This window comes from Crinia signifera, chromosome 4 (assembly GCF_055691185.1).
Source record: "Crinia signifera chromosome 4, ASM5569118v1, whole genome shotgun sequence".
NCBI classification, from domain to species: domain Eukaryota; kingdom Metazoa; phylum Chordata; class Amphibia; order Anura; family Myobatrachidae; genus Crinia; species Crinia signifera.
This window is the reverse complement of record NC_139220.1, coordinates 201,494,342-201,515,762: the sequence shown is the minus strand read 5'-3', so window position 1 is coordinate 201,515,762 and position 21,421 is coordinate 201,494,342. Positions and strand designations below refer to the sequence as shown.

Below are 21,421 nucleotides of genomic sequence, written 5' to 3'. Positions count from 1 at the left end.
ATGTAGAGTTGCCTTTAAGTCTGTTTCAGTAATGGGATAGGCTAATGGTCTGTGCATGGCGGAATTTCATATTACTCTATCCTCTATAAATAGCTTTGACTGACATCAGAGCCTATCATCAGTGATAAATAGCAGGAGGGTCAAACACCACTCTCAAATGACTTGGATTTAATAGTTCCCGAGCATGTGTTTCTGAAGAAGCCAAGTTTCTACCTTTGAGTGTACTGTATATTTTCTGTGTAATTACATTTGTTATTTAATGCCATATTGTATATAGTATTATGTAAATATACTCTATTAGTGACCAGCAAAAGTATTTAAAATCCATGCAGACAAAAAAAAAGGTGATTAAACATAAAGCGGATGGATCTTCAGATCCAGGCGTCCACATAAAAATAGGCCCATCATTATGACAGTGTGATGCTGACCAGTCACCCAGTTGGCTAGTCAGTCAGCCGTAAAGAATTAAAATTGTTTTTATCTTTCCTCACAAAGTTATTCAATGTTAATACGTTGACATATGTTGTGCCACACCCAAACAACACTTGTCGCAACTCCTCCACTTTTCATAGTATGCCCTTAAATATTTTCCGCTTCAGGTCCTTTCCAGTTAAGGCTTGAGAGGAGGGACTGCAGGACAGTCCAAAATTCACATCTCAACATGCCCTGCTACAGTTTTGTTCTTTGGCCATGCCAAAACTGATGCAGGGCATGCTGGGATGTGTAGTTCAACAACAGCTGGCGTGTCAAGGTCAGCCATCACTGTAATAAGCGGTCTTTAAATATCATCTTTTCCTTTTTAGGAATTAGTATGATTTAGACAGATATGAATACGAAATAAAACAAAAATAGTGAGAAGGGGGGAGGGTATAGTGGGAGATGAAATATTATTGTTCTAATCCACCATTTTTTTTCTCCATTATGTAGCCTATTTACAGTGACAGTTATCTGCTGGCAGATGTCTCTTATATGCGGACTCCTGCTGGGAATGAAATACATTTCAGTTCAATGATTGCAAGTTAGAATTCCACAACATGCTTTAGTACTAAATGAATTTTCTAACTACTGGTCTTATAACATTTATTCATGGTCAAGACTAAAGGCGAATCTTGCAGGCATCCTTTCTTCTGCAAAGGCGTCATATAGAATATGCTCCAGCTGTCTTTAAGCACACAGTAAATGGCTTGCTGAAACCCCACTGAATGTCTGCCTGAATGAAAGCGGATGCTGGAAATGGCATTGTGTTAAGACAGCTATCGATTGACACACTTTATAGATCAGTTGCTCTAGCTGTGAATACCAGCTTGTAATAAGAGAAAGTTCCCAGATAATGTCATAAGGTCTGAACACCCACTAGGTGTCACGTCTTGCCCCAAGTGGAAAAGATGAACTTTGACCTTATAAAATTTTCATGGTCCGTGTGTCTAGCACAATAACAATCCATGATTGTCAATCATGATTGTTGTGCATAGATTACTAAAATGAAATGCATACAGTAGGACACAAAAAGCAGAGTGGTGATCAAATGCTCAGTGAATTAATTGTAATGAACAATCTGATATCATATAAGCATATGTTGAATAATAAGTGCCTTATATCTCTAAAAATCACAGCTAGTGTATTTTGCTTTCTTCCCTTACTTTTGAATTTATCATAGTCTGATTTCAATGTACAAGTGCAGCTACAACACAAATCTTAACTTTTGTTTCTTAGAAGAATTTACATTTGTAGAAAACATCATTGGGTTCTCAATATTTGATTGGCCCAAGATAATGCATTTTTGATTCGTACAGGGTGATAGCACAAATTGCTTTGCGTTTACACCCCATAGCGCGATCACGTGTGTTGCCATCGCCAGCTCAGATATTTAGTGCATGCAGTCAAAATCTATTCAGATTGCTTCGCAATTGAGTTCAAATCGCAATGTGTGCACAGAATGAGCATTAGCCATCTACTATTTAAAGTAACCTATCTTTTTTTGCTAAGCACAAATCTCAATGTGTGTATGGGCGATCTAGACACCTTGAAGTTCAAGGGAATCGCCTACCCTAAATCTCTCAGTACAAAAGATTGTCACACATCTCAACATGTGTATGCCCCGCAGCCCTGTAAAACTGTTCCAGCAGCTGAAAGGTGCACTGGTTACTTTTATTTACATACTTGTTTCAGTAGGTATTATCTGAGGCATCTCTTGTTTACAGTAAATTGGGGTTGAGAGATTGAGGCCTTGAAAGATAATCCCCCTCTCCCTGGGATATCAAGTGCTCATCAACCAGAGCAGGGGTAGCCAACTCCAGTCCTCGAGAGCTACCAACAGTTCACGTTTTCCAACTTACCTCGCAGGTGCACAGGTGCACTCATTACTGACTGACACATTTTAGAAGATCCACAGGTGGAGCTAATTACTTCACTTGTGATTCTGTGAGGAGACATGGAAAACGTTAACTGTTGGTAGCTCTCAAGGACTGGAGTTGGCTGCACCTGATCCAGAGAATTACATGATATGTTCTGCAACAGCACAACAAGAAAATCCACTTATCATGGTACTGTAGAAAGCGATTGGTGAGTTTTCTTGTAACCCTCTAATTACATGGCAATTGGAACTCAACCTGTGCAGTTTTAGGGGGCATACAATCGGGACGATTTTTACCCCATTTATAAGCGATCTTACTAGATCACTTAGAAATTAAACATGGATCGCTCCATGTGTATGGCCCCGGGCACGGTGATGAGCGGTCCCGCGCATCTCTATTGCCTGCAGAGATTGACAGTGTATGCACTGTCTATCCTGCTAGAATGTGGGGCTCTGCCTATAAACAATAGGCAAAATCCTGCTCAGCACACATCGCGGGTGCATCGCTTGTGTGCCGCGATGTGTGCTGAGCGATTTGTGCTTAGCAAGACGCTTAGCACAGAGATCGGCATCTCCCCGTGTGTACAGGGCTTTATGCTGCATTTAATGGGAGAGTTCCATTTGCACTCAAAGGTTTAAAGATATTTATTTATACTACAAAATATGGTATAAATGATCAGAAATCACTGGCTTAGTAAATGAACACTTTGCAGCACTGTGTGATTTTACTGAAGAAACAGAAATGTAAAGCATAGATGTTGTAGCACTTTAGCTTCCAAGGCCAGACAGCCAATAAAATGGTTGAGAACCCTTGATTACAATCAATATCTGCTCGTTTTTGTGTTTTGATTTCAGTGAACATATTTCTTAGAGCAATTATGCAGCCAGCACATGTTCAAGGTTATGATTTCTTTCTTTCCCAAAGTTTAAATGAAAAGCCATTCCGTGCCCCATAATTTTATTGTATTAATAAGATAATTTTTTTAATGTAGCAATAAATGTATTTTATGCAGAGTGTGCAACAGATAACAGTAGTTATCATTAGCCTTGCTGGTTCAATGATCAAAATTAATAGAGACTAAATGTGTTCGCTCTGCTTTCCAGCTTTTGTGAGGTGATATGTGACTTATCTAACCCACTGTAGCCACTATATGGAATTTTCAAACAAAAAGTGTTCTTGTCCTTAAAGGAGCCTGTTAAGGTGGCCATACACTACTGCGATGTATAGCAGAAGTGTATGGCCATCCCAACCCCCCTGAGCCTCCCGGGAGGCAGGATCGTATGCGATACATCATATGTCAAGGGACTGATGTATCACATGCGATCCTGCCATTGGGAGGGGTGTCCGAGTCAGAGGTTGGATGGGCAGCAGATCTGACCTCCGGCTCAGGTCAGATGTGCATGAGGGGGACATCAAACACATTCGACTTGGGCCGATATCTCAGCATCATGGGATACCAACCCAAATCGGACTAGTGCTGGGGTAGCCAACCCTAGTCCTTGAGAGCTACCAACAGTGCACGTTTTGCAGGTCTCCTTACAGAATCACAAGTGAGCTAATTAGCTCCATCTGTGTATCTTTTAAAAGGTGTCAGTGATTAATGAGTGCAGCAGCTAGGTTGTCTGGAAAATGTGAACTGTTGGTAGCTCTCGAGGGCTAGGGTTGGCTATCACTGGACTAGTGTATGGGTACTTTTACTCTCCAACTGTACTGCATTGTCTAGAAAAGTTCGAAATTTCGGAAGGCTCCGCCAATCTCCGGCATGCCACCCACTTCCCGGTGAAGTTAGTCACAAGGGAGATTGAAGTTTTGATTCAAATTGAAAATGGTACAAATAGGGTCTTTAACTAGTGAGATGTGGAACCATGATAACACAATCACCACCAACTAGGATATGATTGACATTACTCCTTGGGTGGCACAAAATCCTGGTTATTGTCCTGTGCTAGAGCAATTGCAGCTGACTGACATTTAAAAATATTGAAATAGATAAGATTTTTAAGGTTTGAGAAAAGTCATGGATGTAAGATTGGAAACTTTGAATACATTTGTTGGTAATCTATGAGATGTTGTTCTTTTTAAGTAGAATACACTCTGTGACTACATTTCTTATATTGCCTATATCTGGAATGTATTACTAGCATACCCCTCCTCCACTAACAAGACAGATACCCTAAATCTTCCAATAATGCTAATACTGTACCTACATTCTAAATTCCCTAGGTCCCACTACTGTATGGAGAATTTATAATGTTCAAACAACTGGGTCATGCATCTACTATAAGACTGCATACTTTAGTATGGTAGTCTACATCATTGAAATGAAAGGGACATTTTCAATTAGGGACAGTTTTTTTTCATGCAATGATCAGTTTTTTTTAACACATCCAGAGCAAGTCAATATTTTTCTAAAATCCATATTTTGAAATAAATTTAGTCAGGACTTGCTTCTGAACTCTTTTCTAACCACCCTAAGACTAATAAAGCAATTGGGTGTCTCCAATTAGCTTAATTAGTCCATAATTAGTCACCTTCTGCAGAACTGTCATCCTCCTCCTCCGCTTTTCCTCTTTTCTCCTCAGCACCGCAGTCAGCAGCTTCCAAGGATCGGGCACAAGTACAGCATTACCTCTCACCCTGCACTCCCCCCCATTACATTCTGAACCACACTACACTACCACTAACTCTGCACCAGCGTGCACTACAATACATTACCTGCCCACACTGCACTCCTATTGCTATGCAACTCTTTACATTACTTACAATCTGCCCTCTATCTCCACCACCCCAACATGCTTGAAGTCTTCATCTGTCTTCTTCCAGGAGTCGAGAAAGTATATATGTGTGTCTGTGTATTTGTGGTGTGCTACTTCATGTGTAGTGTGCTTCATGTAATGGGTAATTGTGCAGTGTCAGAGGTGCAGCTAGGTCTCTTCCGGCAGAATTGGGAGCCAGTGGGTGGGCTGTAGAAAGATTTGTTTCAATTTACCCGCCCCCCTTCCCCACATATTTTTATCACACCTAACTGAAAATTTTCCTAATGCCCGGTACAAATCTAAACAACGGTATTTGCGCTTATGTTATGGGCAAATTCACTTCACCCCAGACCATCACAGATTGCCCATGCACATTAAACAATTTAATGAAGGACGGAACGGTATGTCGTTCAGTCCTTCATTAAAATGCACAGCCTCACGCACAACATTGTTAAATTATATCAAATGTGAGCCACTGGAAAAAGAAATCATGCATACACACCTAAGGATATGCACGATTGGTCGTTCTGATTTGCTCGGACACTATACAGTTTAATTGTGAACTAGGCCTAAGAGTTCCAGGGAAAAGAATCTACTGTACATTGCCACTTGAAAACGACAGTATACAGATGGAGCCCCTCTCTTCCATTGCCGGCGAGTGCCAGAACATCCCCGCTGGCGAGCACTGGCAGAGAGGGACTCCATTAGACTGGGAAGCGTGTGCGTCTCACATGCACGTGCGTCCCAGTCAGTCAGCAGCTGGGCAGCGGGACCCTGCTCGTCTCTGCTTCAGGGAGACCAGCAGGGTTAGGGGGGGAAGGTTTGGGGAGGAGGTGGGGACCGGGAGATGGCAGATGGCGGCAGGGAGCTCCGTCGGTACGGGGCACGCACGCGTCTCGTGCGCACGCTCCCTCTTCAAACGGCTGGTGGGGCCTTGCGGCTGGTGGGGGACCGGCTCCATCTGTATATAGTTTAAGTGTATACTCGGCCTAAGGGTTTCAGGGAAAGGAAGGTACTGTACATTGCTACCTGGGAGGAGAAGGAAAAACTATAAATAAGACTACAGGAACACATTTCTTACTACAATATTTACAAAACACTGTAAATACACTGCAAATATAGTGATTTAAAGTAAGTTTAGTGTTTTTTAAAAAAAAAAGACAATTCTTATATTGACAAAAGCAATAAAACAGTTAAACTGTGCTGTAGGGACATCTGTTACACACAGCTCTAGCTAGAGGCAGAATGATGAAAAAAAATATGATGGATTAGTTTGTGATTGACAGTGCAGGATTACAATGGCTTTCAGCAATGCAGCAAATGCAATAATGCAAATGTGGATGACAACAATGTTAACTCTTTGCATTTCAGCACCCATTTATTTACGGGTAGAATATCAAGTATAGCGTTATCTAAACACAGATGTAGCTTCAATACACTTTGTTTGCCGTGACAGTTAGGATCAATATTGGAGACCAAATGCCAGCCGTAAAAGGACGATGTCCGTCACTATTCCTCTGACTAACTGCTCTTATCACAGGTTCTCATGCTTCACTGAGTGAAAATACAGCCATTGATCTTACTGTCACCGCTCACATTCCTTTTACATCAAACAAAATTTTTTCACCATCAAGTTTCAAAGCATCCAATTTTTTTCCCTTTTCAAATAATCACCATCTTGTAACTCTCACATGAATGGATTTACAAAAGCATGGTTTTACCACATCTGTGTTAAAAAAGGGTCTGTACCTATGAAACAGGCAGTCTTTGGCTGAAGCATATGCACAATTAGATGAACGCATTGTTATATTGTATCTTACAGCCAGATGCAATCGATAAGGATGATCATGTTTTCCCTCTTTTTTTCCCCCATCTGGTCTTTAAATGTATTGGTTGAAATACCTTATTTATAGAAAAAAAAAATGTAATTTCAATTACTTAAAACTTTATGAAGCACATTGGTGGCTTCAACCTAAACACTCTGATCCAGCTAAATTTCAAATGATCAAAGCAGCTGCCAATGTAATATATATATATATATATATATATATATATATATATATATATATATATATATATATATATATATATGTCTATATATAAACTTTATTGGGAGGACACAGAGAATAAATACAATGACACATAAGAGAACACACTAAAATAAAGGTTTGTGCACATTAGCTATTGTTAACGATATGCATGATAACAATATCGTTAACAATATTTTTGTAGGTCAATGTACAAACACGGCAAGACAGCACCGGTGACAACCTTCTGGAGTGTGTTCTGGACCCTCAGGAAGTAAAGCCAGACAATACAGATTATACAGAGCTTGTCACGTTATTTGGGAAGTTAAACTAAGCAAGCTTGGGGCACATATTATTTTATCCTAAATCAGAGGTTCCCAAACAGGTTTGTTGGTCCAGGACTAACTAAAATGATTTATTGTAAGTGTAATAGGCAAACCCATTTTGAGTTAGAAACCTTTGACAAGGGTGCTGTGAAAAAAAGTTCTGCTACTCTAGGACGCCATGTTTCAAAAAAGTTTGGGAACCACTGCCCAATTGAATATACATAGTTTCGAGTTTCTTTACTATGATCATTTTGGATAAAAGAAATAAGTCCACTTGATTTTACATTAAATTGCCTTAACTGTATCGTCAGCCTTGTATGTTCTTTAACAATTCAATAACAAATCATCAAATGCAATGATGGATTGTACCGTGTGTCATCGACATAAGGATACCCTCTACACAATATCTTGCAATGCGAGATAACCATGCCTGCAGGTGGATTACTCTCCTACCGGTATGTTATACTTTGACCATTGGCTGACCAATATCAGGGTGTACAGGAAAGGTAATTGCAGGATAGGACCTAGTATGAGTACAGCACTGCACAATCTGGGATTTGTATCTGTAAGATTCTGAATGATTCTCTGTCTCCTAGCAACTACTAGATGGAAGTTCCAATTTAACAAAGCAAGTAATTTTATTTATCTGTATGCTAACAACATATAAATGTATTTATAACGCACACAACTGACCTAGGGATAGTGTGCAGGTTTTTCAAAGAGAACATACTGTTTAGGTGCCAGTCAAATACAAATCTAGTAATTCAAAAGTACATGCTTTAATTCATAGTTTCCCAAAATTAATGACTGTAAATATATTGATGCATTGTAATAATTTTTTTTGCTTGCAATTTCACCAGTCAAACATTAGATCCATTTAATTGCTTTATGGAACATTTCAACAATAGATTGTTTCCTTTGTTTATTAAACACACTCTAAATTGAGAAGAGAAGAGCCAGATCTCTCCCCTAGGAAATGATTCTTTTCAAGGAGGATCTGCAATAATGAGATTTTTTTCTTTACGATTATCCAAATTGTCGACGATAGTGAGTATCATTATATCTGTATGGGAAGTAGTAAAAGTGTAATAGTAAACTAGATTGGATCCCTAAAGGATTGTACTCAGCAAAATTATTCCAGGCAAGGGAAAACTTAGGCTGCATGGCTATGTAAAGCAGAACAGACTCTATTTCCTCTCTGTGACTCTGAAAATAGAGTAGAAGACGAACATTAGCTAATGCAGCTTTGTACACATTGCTCCCTTGGTAGCAAGTTGATTTGTTATTGCCCAGATAGATTTTCCCTTGTTACTTAAAGGTCCATTCATTTCTTGTGCTAGTAAATATGAGATCTCTGTCCTTTGCATAAAACAATTGGTACTTGTTTCCTATCTGGGCGCCCGCTAAGTTAATTGCGCACCATGCTATTCTCCGTAGAGAAATCGGATCGCATCGCATCGTACACATACACGATATTGAACGATGCGATGCGATGCGATCCGATTCGATTTCCCATAGGAAACAATGTTAAATGGCTCAATTTAGCCAAATTATCATTGGAACAATAGTAAATGGGCCAAAAACACCCCTGAACATTGAAATGTCCCCCCAAAAGTAGTTGACGCCACCCCGCCATGAACGTGAACCCGAAGCGTGGCGAGCGCAGCGAGCCCGCGAGAGGCGGCGGTACGCGTCCTCCGACCTTTTCATGCCCTACTATCCACGTCGGCGTGGAGTGAGAATAGTATAGTGTGGCGAGCGCAGCGAGCCACCGAGCCCGAAGCGTGGCGAGCGCAGCGAGCCCCGCGAGGGGACGCGGATACCTTCACAGGTAAACGCGTCCCTTCGCGGGCTTCCCGGGTGTCCGCGTCGCCATGGACACCTGGGAAGCCCGCGAGGGGACGCGTATAACTGTGAAGGTATCCGCGGCCCCTCGCGGGGCTCGCTGCGCTCGCCACGCTTCGGGCTCGGTGGCTCGCTGCGCTCGCCACACTATTCTATTCTCACTCCACGCCCTAGTGGATAGTAGGGCATGAAAAGGTCGGAGGACGCGTACCGCTGCCCCTCGCGGGCTCGCTGCGCTCGCCACGCTTCGGGTTCACGTTCCTATGGGAAATCGAATCGGATCGCATCGCATCGCATCGTTCAATATCGTGTATGTGTACGATGCGATGCGATCCGATTTCATTACGGTGCCGTACGTAGAAAACCTGGGCGCCCAGATAGGAAACAAGTACCAAACAATTCTGCTCATGTGAAATCTTTGATAGATGCAGGGCTTAAAGTGGTCCTAGAGAGGTGGTGGAACTCAGGGGTAGATTTATTATCCTCGATCAGGGGAATATGCGCTATTCTCGTGCGTTATGGCAGGGGATAACGCTTCCCCTGATCTATGACATTTGCGATGCGAGGCGGTGCTGGGCAGGAGGCTTAACGCTGATGCGATATTTAAAAAACAGCGCCTGTGCCTTACCTGATGTATGATCCGGCGATGTGGGGCTTCGTTCATTATGGAGCCCAGTCCCGGATTGACAGCTTTTTCAGGCGCTGCGGGTCTCCTGCTTCTAATGTTCAGTGCCGCTTGCTGGTCTCTGGCATCTTCAAATTAAATCAGCGCATGCCTTGGGTATACAGCATCCCAGCATCCCCTGCGAACATTAACCGGTGCATGCGCAGTTTTAATTTGAAGACACCGGAGACCAGTAAGCAGCACTGAACATGGAATACAACCACGCATGCGCCTAGGTTACAGCATTAGACACGCAAACCGGCACATGTGCAGTAAATAAAAGAAAGACAGCGCAGCAGCCATTATCCCCGGTGGTGGGGATAACGCACTCCCATAACAAATACTTATAGGGTAATACATCCAGGTGATGTGCGGTGCCACTCCGCCGCGAAAAAGTGGTGAAGCGGAAAGGGGCACATAAAGAATGAAAAATACCTGATGTTAAAACTACTCCTCATTTCCCTCTGCCACTTATTTACATATTTTCCTTTCCCCTTTAAGGAGAGCCTGGGCCAATGGTAGGGTTTTTGGCACCCCCTGCAAACTATAATGCTTTTCCATTTGAATTAATGTGCAGGGACAAGGTGGAGGTTAAACTAGCTCCACCTCCCCATAACAGGTGATGGAACTCAGTTCTACCCCGTTCATCCCCACTTTAACCCCTAAATAGCTGCTAAATGGTCTCTTAAAGAGACCATTTGCATGATTATGACAGTGTAAAAACCAATGCAAACAGCTATTTCTACAGTATCAAAGATATTTATATTATTTCTAAACTTTAGAAATTTTACTACAATGGGCCTGATTCAGAGTTTTTTTTAATCTCTCATCTTTATTAAATTTGACAAAATTTCATTTACATAACATAACAAGACAAACATTTAATGACATCAGACTGCGTAGGTACATACACACATTCTGAGCTTATTGCTAATGTGAGAATTTGTAGTGGACTGTGAGGAGTAAGCCTCCATCCAAACAGAAAGAGAAAACGTCCTTTTCAAAATTGCGAGAGAACTGTGACTAGATTGCTATCGGCATACACTCACTAATCCATACGCAATTCATGGATCATTGAAAGGATTTTTCTGTCTGTACAAACGTGAGTAAGTCTAAAGCAGGGGTAGCCAACTCCAGTCCTCGAGAGCTACCAACAGTTCACATTTTCCAGACAACCTAGCTGATACACAGGTGAACTCATTATTCACTAACACATTTTAAAAGATCCACAGGTGGAGCTAATTACTTCACTTTTGATTCTGTGAGGAGATCTGGAAAACTTTAACTGTTGGTAGCTCTTGAGGACTGGAGTTGGCTACCCCAGGTCTAAAGCTTCCACTAATCTGCGATTGAGACAGGCTGGAATTGGTCATCGCTGATGTCAGACCCTCCTTAAAAACACCTGGGCATGTCTGCGGTTTTTCAGACACACCCACAAAATGGCACCACCCTCAAACGCCTGATTCCTGTCAGTCAAACTGCGAGAGGACTACGATTACTATCTATACACATTTTCTGTCACTAATTCACTCATTGCTCATGCCTACCAATTCCATCCGTACACATGTACAATCATTTGTTCATCCGATTTGTGAATTCTATAGTTAGCGTTCCGGCCCAATGGCTTATTTTGTGTAATTTTCCAGAATAAGACTGAAGTGCATTACAATATTATGTACCCTAGTTTTAATGTATAATTACTTACATAAAACAATAGCGTGAGGATCTATGTACAGGTATAAAGCTGGTAAGTAGACCATGCCTACAGTAGGTAGCCAGTAGTAGTCAATAGGCAACACTAAACGGTCCAAATGCACAGACAAAATCTCGACATGGCAGTGGTCGAACATTAAAAGGTTGATATGAGTTTTTTGGCATTTTTTTCTTTTTTTTTGACTTTTTCATATCATACCATCCATGTGAACTCTGATTGGTAGAATGGTAGAGCAAGGCACCTGGCCTGAAACATGGCGAGCTTTGAGGGTACATGTTACAGTAAATTGGGGTTCTCATGATGAAGTGAAAAAAAAACATGAAAAACGTATGCTCAACTTTTTGTGTATTGATCATTTCCATGTCATCCTTTTGCTTGTGTTGACCTTTTGTCTATGTTGACCAATTGGTGTTGATCCATTGACTGTCTACCTAGATGCTGTATACCATGTAGAACATAACAATTGTACATAAGGGTCTACACGACAGAGAATGTAGCAGCCAATATAAAGATAGGTGGCTTTGAACAGTTCAGGATCAATTAATGTTAGGAAGATGTTGCAACTGAGACCTTACCAAAGATTAATGCTTGGATGCCTCCTAACTAGCCCAAAGGGCCTTATTCTAGTTCACTCTAGAATAAAACCATGTGCACTGCAGGGGGGGTAGATATAAAAAGAAATATACCACCAAGTAGATATAACATGTGCAGATAGAATTAGATTTGGGTTGGGTTTTTCTTCAAAGTGAGATCTATATTGCAGTGTAGAAATAAAGCAGTCAGTTAGTATCCCTGCACCGAAACAAAATAACTCACCCAAATCTAATTCTATCTGCACCTGTTACATCTGCCCCCCTGCAGTGCACATGGTTTTGTCCATCTGAGAAGTAATTTGCCTCTAAGAGTGAACTAGAATAAAGCCCAAAGCCACAGGATTGTGGTCCAGAACACTCCAGGGTTAGAGTTGTAAAAGTATTCCTGGTACAGTACTGACTCAGCTGCACTCTGACATCACAAGGCAACATAAAAAGGTACCATAACGGGAAGCTAAAATTGAACTTGAAGGACAAGTGCTTCAACCTAAATGACTCTGTACCTCCTGCACAGACACCAGAGTAGGGTTTGAATCTGGGACAACGAGATCCAGGTATTAAGTTTATACAGTAGCTTAATTTAGCCTAATTTAGCCTATAGTTTCCCAATCCTAAACCCCTCACCCGGGCCTTAACCCACCCTGACATACTTATGTTTAGCATCCCAGCAGTTGGGATTCCGGCGCTGGCCTCTTGTCAGTAGTCGGGGTGCTGGCACTGGTATATTGAATGCCAAAATACCCACCGCCAATACAGAAATTAACTGTCAACCATGTCCTGTTTTTTTTTTTTTTCAATCCATCAAATTTATGTTAATCGCTAATCTGGTGGAAATGCAATGTTGAATATACAGTATAGTATAAGTACTACCGTGTTTCCCCGATAATAAGACACTGTCTAATTTTTTTTTTTCGCTCAAAAAAGACCATAGGTCTTATTTTCGGGGGAGGGCTTATTTTAATAGACCTTTTGAAAAAATAGCCCCCCTGCGCCTTTAAGAAATTCCCCACTGCGCCTTTAAAACATTCAACTGCGCCTTTATGAAATGCCCCACAATTTAATGTGCCGGTATTTTACATTTTCCATGCCCCCACCTGTTTGTTTGTAGTTTAAATGGATATTCGTTGATGGCGCTGTGTGGTGAGCAGCAGCCAGCCAGTCAGCCGCGTGATGTGCGCGGCGCGATGTGCGCGGCGTGACGTCACGCCGCGCCTACCGCAATGCATCCCTGGGAACAGGAGCTGCGGTGCTGCTGGTGAGTGAGCGGAGGGCAGCGGGGGTCAGCGGGGGTCAGCGGGAGTCAGCGGGGGCCGAGCGGAGGGTACACATATGGTGTACATACAATTACATGGGAAAAATGGTAGGGCTTAATTTCGGGGGAGGGCTTATTTTGGACCAGCGTCCAAAATCTGGGGTAGGGCTTATTATCGGGGTAGGTCTAATTATCGGGGAAAGACGGTATGTAATATAATAGTATTATCACAGAGAAGGGAGAATTACCAGAATGATCTATATTACCACTGGCTGTACAGTATGAATCACATTACCACTAAAATAGAAAACAATAATTTGTAATAATATTAATAAATTATATAAAAGTTTGAATATAATAAGAAAAGAAAATATATTTACATATACAGTACACACACACACGCAAAATGAGATTTCTCAAATTCTTAACCCGACTTCATAAGTTTGGACTCAAACATGATATTGTCCTATTCTCAATAAAGCAGCCAATAGTTTATGATGATGACAATTTAAACTCATTCAAAGGCCATAACATTTTTCAACATTTAGCACACTGTCAGGGGGATGCCAGCTTCCATTGTGCAGGGAGCAGAGATGTGTTAGAGCAGTTTCCAGCACTTTTCGTAAGAGAACACCTTAATGCCATAACCCTTCACAGGAGTCAGAAATCCCACCAGTAAATTACAAATCTATCTGTTAAATAAATCATTTTTCTGACTTAAGCTGGTTATACTTGTTTTTTCTATGACAGTGCCTGTCAAAGTTTTTAGATTGATGCTGGCGTGCAGTGGGCTGAGATAAGCAGCAGCTCTAAACCCCTCCGGCGAAAGGGAGATAGGAAAACTTACAAGTGTTGCAGAGGAGAAAAGAGAAATTGTGGAATGTTTTCTCTCTATTTTTTTCTAGATTACAATTTTGAGCTTTTAAAAGTACAGACCTCTGTACTTAACTAAATAACAACTGTTTTTCATTGTACTGTTTAGCAGTTCCTTCCTAGTTACTTCTACTCCTTAAGGAGATATTTAGTGCAGGCTTAGCTCAACATTGACTCTGCTAAGTGATGCATTCATGTACTAAAAAGAAGCCCTCTTTCACAACAGGCGGGATTCCAGATACAGTGGCATTGCTGGGCTCCTAACTGTTTCGTTGATAGGCCAGATGAGTTATGAGCAGTGGCGGTTTTTACCTATGGGCTGCAGGGGTGCAGCCCCCCCTGGTAAAATCCGCCACTGTTTCTGTCTAAAGTGAAGCCAGATGCAGTCTGTGAGACCATTCACTGCCCCAGGATATGATGGCAAATATTCAATGCGGCCGGCGAGGGGGTTAAACAGCGAGTATTGCAGAAAACCAGCGATCCTCGCTGTTTAACCCCAGCGCCGGACACTCGCTCTATTCAACGTTCTGGGGAAATCCTCGCCATCACAGGACAGCAAGAATTTCCCAAAACAGCAAGACCCGCGGCTAATGCAGAAAACTTGCTGTATTTAGCCGCGAGTCCCACTGCTTCTGGAGCTGCATACGCCAATTACCCCTCACTCAAAAAATGGAGCGAGGGGGAATTGACGTATGAGTGGGCTGCGTTGAATACTGACAGGGTGAGTGGTGACAGCGAGCAGGAAGTCCTGCTTGCTGTTGCCACTCGCCCACAGCACTGAATACCTGCCAATGTGTCCTTGGTGCAGCTGTGACAATCTCCGGATCCAATCCGATGTGTCAGGGGCGTAACTAGATATTCGTAGGCCTCTTTGAAGGGCTTCCTATTTAGCAACTGATGTATAACATATTACTTAGATACATTAGAAATGTATGTAAAACATATTACTTAGACTGTAAAGATGGGCCCCCTTCAGCTCTGGGCCACATAGCAGCTGCACCCCTTCCACCTATGGTAGTTACGCCCTTGGGATATGTATGGGACCGCACATCAGATAGAAAGTAAATGACATAAGATTTCACACTATTTATACGATTTATTGGCCAGATGGATCGAAATTGTACTAGTGTATGGGGACCTTTACAATGACACCCAGGACACATAGAAACAATAGCTCCATGATACTGCAAGAGTACTAATGCCAGATGAATCTGTGGATGTTGTAAGGCACTTTCAGTGGTTTATATCAGTTATAGGCTAGCCAGTTAATGTTAAAACACTCATCATACTTTTTCTCAATATCCTGCTTCCTGTTACCATCCCCAACTACAACAGAATATATAGTAATTAACAGACTTTGTCAAATCTACAAAATAGTTACAATGCTATTCAAAATGATTATATATTTGTATATTTTTACAGATAAGTGTCTTTACTGTTGCTTTAAATTGTATTTAGATAAATACATTGCTGCTATGTGGACCTAGAATCCCTGCACACAGACTCTTCAACAATCTTTCATGTGCAAAATGTTATTAAATTCAGCATTTAGCTGGCAGACACAGTAGCATACATAAAAAAGGAAAGGGATGTAAGCAAAAAGGACCAGCCTGGTTCTATCTATATGTTGTCTAGTTCAGTTGGGAATAAGAAAACAGACGTTACTAAGCCTTTTTTTGAACTGCAACAGCTTTCAAAAATTTCCTTTATAAAGTCACAGGGACTGATGCAGAATTGGGGGAGTGTATTTTACATTTTTTTCTCATTGTATATGCTCCAAAGCGGGTTCAGGAGCAAATTCAGCATGGGTCGCTAATCGTGCATACCATATGCATCTCACATGCGCAAGGGGAACAAGCAACAAAAAATGCATTAGGATCGTAAACACAGTCCCTTGCAGAATGACTCATAGCCAGATTAAGGTGGAGACGCAGGGGACCTGTACATCGGACCCCCTTCTGTTAAGGGGCCCCTCAGCCAGAGAACAGCGACTTCACTAGCACTCCTGATTCCTGTCCCAGCAACACAGAGGCTGCTGCTATTCTTGAATGTAGAAAAATTATTCACTAGCACTCCTGATTCCTGTCCCAGCAACACAGAGGCTGCTGCTATTCTTGAATGTAGAAAAATGATAAATAAAGATAATAAAAATAAAATCTACTGTACCATCTACTGTAGGTCTAATTTAAGGTTGTTAAGCTGTCCTTGTTACTACAAAAAAAAAAAATTAACAAATACTGTATTTGTCTTTCATTTAGGTGGCACTATAAACAGCACCCATGGCATTTATATGGTGTCCATGTTGACCTATGTTTACATAGACACCAACAACCCCTCCCCCAAATGCCAATTTTTTGACATGTTAAAATTTTAATTGTAGGCATTTTGACCATGTCAGCATAATGAATGTCGGCAATCTGAACATATCAGTCTTCTGACTGCCAATGCTTGATGGTATTTTTGACCGTCAGTATTTTAAATGTCAGGACATCATACTGAACCCACAGAAACAAAATAAGTGACTCAAAACTAATTCTCAAAGGAGAGTACTTTGTCCTTACTGTGTTTGAACCCTAAACCTACTCTCTGGGGAGCACCTCCACAAACCCTGAATAGGTCATATCTGTACAAAGAAATTGATAAAACCGTGGATACATCCTATTCAGAATCTTGATATATCTGAATGTGATACTGTGGCTTTGTGCACGGGTTCCCCTCCCCTTTACCCATATCCTTTACCTCAAATCTAATTCTCACTGCACCTTACATTTGCCTAACCTGCAGTGCACATTGCTTCACCCATTTTGATAACAAATTTGCCTTGCGATCAGGTCTGCATAAGGCCCTTTGTCCAATCAGGTAAACGCCGACCCAAGCCACCCTGCACAAGTGAATTCCCACCCATGTGCACGGCTGCAAATTCTGAAAGGGAGTTTGTGAACAAAACAGGATAAATAGCAGGATATTCAGCAGTAAAGCTGGCAGGCACGTCTTACTCCCAGCTACTTCAGGCCACACCCCACGGTGCCATGCACATGAGGGAAAACCATTAGCAATCACTCACCATCGAATAGTTTTTCCCTCTGTTGGCAGCAGCGAGTAAGCCAGGACTTGCTCTGCATTGCGATGGTTGCGGGGAGAAGTAAGCCGCTGCTGACATCGGTGGCCCTCCTTCCCAATGGCTGGGGAACAATGGCATTTTCTGGGGCACACCCAAAAAAACGCAGCGTTACCGCTCCCAAATGGCTGCTGGGGGTCAATCACACTGCAAGCAGCCAGCGATGGCTAGCTAGCGTGGGATTGGGGGCACTCTATGTCATAATGTAAACTGGAGGAACTCTGCTGCATAACCGGTACTGGCAGCCATACAATGTGACTTAATGTGATTGTGAACCAGGGCACTGCTATGGTTCATTTATAAAATAAACTAGGGTGATACGATGGGGCTTAATATTAAGTAGCACACTACTATAGTTCAGAGAACAAACAAGGGCACTTTTATGGGGCATACAATTAACAACTGCTGCATAGAGGTGTTTCTCTAGAAACATTGGGTCAGAAGCCCTTTCAAAATGTTGCTGTGGAGCCCACAAAGTTCGGGCTATGCCACTATATAATGTGTTGCGATGCCAAATTATATAATAGAATATTGATTATATGATTTCACTGGATAAAAGACTTGGGGACAGAATTACTAAAGCCTTTCGTAAATCTACCCCCACATAATATTATAAACGTTGTAATCAGATGATCACCATGATACTGATGTTCATCTCATCAAAATGTGCTCCACCTTTATGTGCTCCCCAGTTGTATGAACTCAGTAGTTACACAGCCACGCCTTAGCTGACTGCTGGCTACTATTATACGTAAACTAAAATTCTCAACTTTCAATAATGACCATAGTGTTTAGGTAACAGTTGCTTGGTTGAAATTAGATATCAAATGCACATTCAAGACTAATGAAGGCTACAAAAGACTACGAAAGAATTGCAACTAAACCTACACTAGATCTATGTTGTTAGATAAAACAAACTTCTCTATATTTCTACACTTCATAAAAAAAAAAAAAAAAGAGAACAAGACTTATCCAAGTATTGTGTAGGTGGAGGGAGAAGGGTAATTGTCTGTGTGCATAGAATGCTATAGGATACTTGTTGCTAGCATTTCAAGTCATGCATTTAGAACGACAAAATCACCATTTGTAAGAGAAAACAGAATAAAACAAAACGTACCTTCCCAACTGTCACCAGTGTTGAATATGAAAGAGGTTGTGCCCTATAACGCACGGTTTCCTCTCTCTCTACAAGTTCCTCTTTTACAGACAGAAACACTTTCAAGCCTTTCTAATACGATTTGTCAGTTTCGGCCCAATTAGTTGGATTTCCAACCACAGCCACTGTATCTACTAATTAAAAATAAAATGGGACTGCTCTCTGCAAAGTGCAGGACTGCAGGAAGACTCTAAATAGCACAGCAGTGAAAATGATGAAATGAGCAGATCCGGTTGAATGAAATGAGATGTGGTTTTGAAATCGCCTTGCACAACGGATGTGCTTTGTTAAACTTTCTTTTTTTTTTCTCAGTTACTGTTATCTTCCCCAGCCTGTAGCTCATTCAAACAGATACCTTTTAACCCCTGTCACATTGAATGTAGCATATACTTAAATCCACTATTGTAAAAAAAAAAAAAAAAAAAACGAATAGTTTCTATGAACGTTCATTGCACTGTGCTGGATTTTGCCTTTTAGTGTTTTATAGGCACATTTTATATAGCAACATTTTTAGAAAGCTGAAGTGAATGACATAAAGGTCTAATGACCAACAGCAGCTAACAAATACTATGTTTGATTAATAAAACCTATTATCTATTGTTGTATAAATTGCCTACATTTTGTGTACCTTGGCCATGCTAAATTTGCAGGATAGATCTTGTATTCAATGAATGACCGAATGTAAAATGATCATGTATCTGATATTCTAGCAAACGTACACAAACCCATTCATCCTACCTGATATACTCAGAAAGAAATTAATGACATTTTGAAAATGGTTTCACAAAATGTTTGATTTGTCTTGTTACATTTTTTTTTTCTGCAAAATGTCACACATTTGGTTGTGGTTCCAGCCCCACTTGTCATTTTTCAAACCCAGCCTGTACATGCCAGGTGGCTTTCTGTTTACCACTCTCCATTGTAGCACCGTTTTGGAGCTTGATACATCTGGCCCTGTAACTTGGTACTTCTGTGAAATGTTCTGTTCTCCAGGAAATTATACTGGTATGTGTGGCAGGGGAACACTTTGGGGCCGATTCAGACCCATTAATTTAAGTCCAAATTCTGCCCCTTCCCCGATGTTCGGGGTTTGCGCATGTGTAATCCCTGAACGGTTCATCGAATTTCATACTTGCTGGGCCCTTCGCTCCAAGATGCGGAATGGGGCTGTGCATTTTATGGGCGTTCCCCTGCTAAAGCCAGTGTGGTGATGACTGCTTGGGACAGGTGGCTGACGTCACATGACATCATCGTCCGTCCCGATTTCGGAAGACAGCAACCATCTGAAAAGTAAGTATTGAGTTACTTTTCAGACCGAGGGCTGGAAAATGATTCAGGGGTGAGTGACCATCAGATGATGTTACTGTACACATCCCCTCGCATGCTGCTGATGGGATTCTCGCAGCAGGGGAGGGTGAGCGTTCGGCATTTAACTGTTCGCTAGGCTGCCATTACACGCAGCTTAGTGAACAGGTCTGAATCAGGCCCTTTCTTCCATGACTAGTATTTGTGATGTGAGAGAGATACCTCTATGCTTAGAGATATGGTCTAATTAATAGAAGGCCGCACTTAGAGCCCTTCCTCTCCAATCATCACTTGGAGTCAGCCCAGCAGTGTCCTGCAGTGGGGGGTGTGTGTGTATGTGTGTGTGTGTGGGGGGGGGCAGTTGGAAGTCCCCTCTGCCTGGCATCGGTGAATAGATGCTGTGCACATCCATCTAACTGCCAGATAGTGACACATAATTTGTTACTTCAGAAGAAATGTCACAAGCACTCCGGAGTCCAATGTTGCTGTGCTTCAAACCAGTACAGCTAGGGATGCCAATCCCGGGGCATTTTTTCAATCAGGATTGAAAAATACTCAATCCCGGGATTCCCGGGATTGGCCTCTCTAATAAAAAATAAAATGACCCGCCCCCTAAACTGCCCGACCCGCACATGTCCTTACAAATGCCTACTAAACCCGCCCCCAACCCAAGACAATCCCCCATCCCCCTGTAAGTGACAGTGCAGTCAGTTACATTGGTTGTGACAGGCAGGAGTCTGTCTTCTGCGGACAGGCTGCACAGCGTCTGCATTCTCAACAGTGCTCTGTGCTGACAGGCATAGCGGCGGCCAGGCGGCGCAGCGTAAAGTAATGTCAGGGGTCACGCTGCACAGCCTGGGCGCCGCCATGTCTGTCAGCGCAGATCAGTGTCCCAAACAGCGGCACCGCAGGGGGGGTGAGCAGAGTCAGCCGGGCAGCATCTGAGCCATATACTAGTGCTCAGCGCTGCCCGGCTTTACATGGGGTAATGATCCCAGAATCCCAGGATTGGAAGCTTTAATCTTGGGATTCAAATCCCGCCGATTTTAGGCCAAAATCCCAGGATCCCGTCGATCCTGATCCCGGGATTGGCCTCCCTAAGTACAGCCAATGTTTGGCAAAATTAGAAGGGGTAGCCACAGTTTTGGCCATTTAGGGGGTATTTAATCCTGGCTGATATTTCCGAAAGAAGGAAATATCATCCGTTTTTTTACAAGTTTAGGTTGAATTTACATTCAACCTTTACTTTGTCAGGTGCTTTTTTCTGGACTGGCAAATCCAGGAGGTTTCTGCTGAAAACGGCTGCTACAGTAATTCGACAATTTAGCGAACGTTTTCGACAATGCAAATATGACTTTTACAAAGTCAATATGGGGTTTGTATATTCTCCATGAGTTTGTGTGGATTTCTTCTGAGTACTCAGGTTTCCTTCCATGCT

The 21,421-nt window shown here is 42.0% G+C and overlaps 1 protein-coding gene across 41 annotated transcripts in view; it reads right to left on the bottom strand.

The window, feature by feature from the left end:
* The window catches only part of CELF2 (CUGBP Elav-like family member 2), a 448,556-nt gene that overhangs the window by 311,771 nt on the left and 115,364 nt on the right, over positions 1 to 21,421 (bottom strand). Inside the window, exon 1 of one of the 41 annotated variants that reach the window (XM_083183448.1) lies at positions 18,640 to 18,659. The exons of the other annotated variants lie outside the window; for them this stretch is intronic. The gene's annotated coding sequence lies outside the window, so the exon portion shown is untranslated. Of the gene's footprint in view, positions 1 to 18,639; positions 18,660 to 21,421 lie in introns of those variants that run through there. 41 annotated transcript variants of the gene reach the window in all.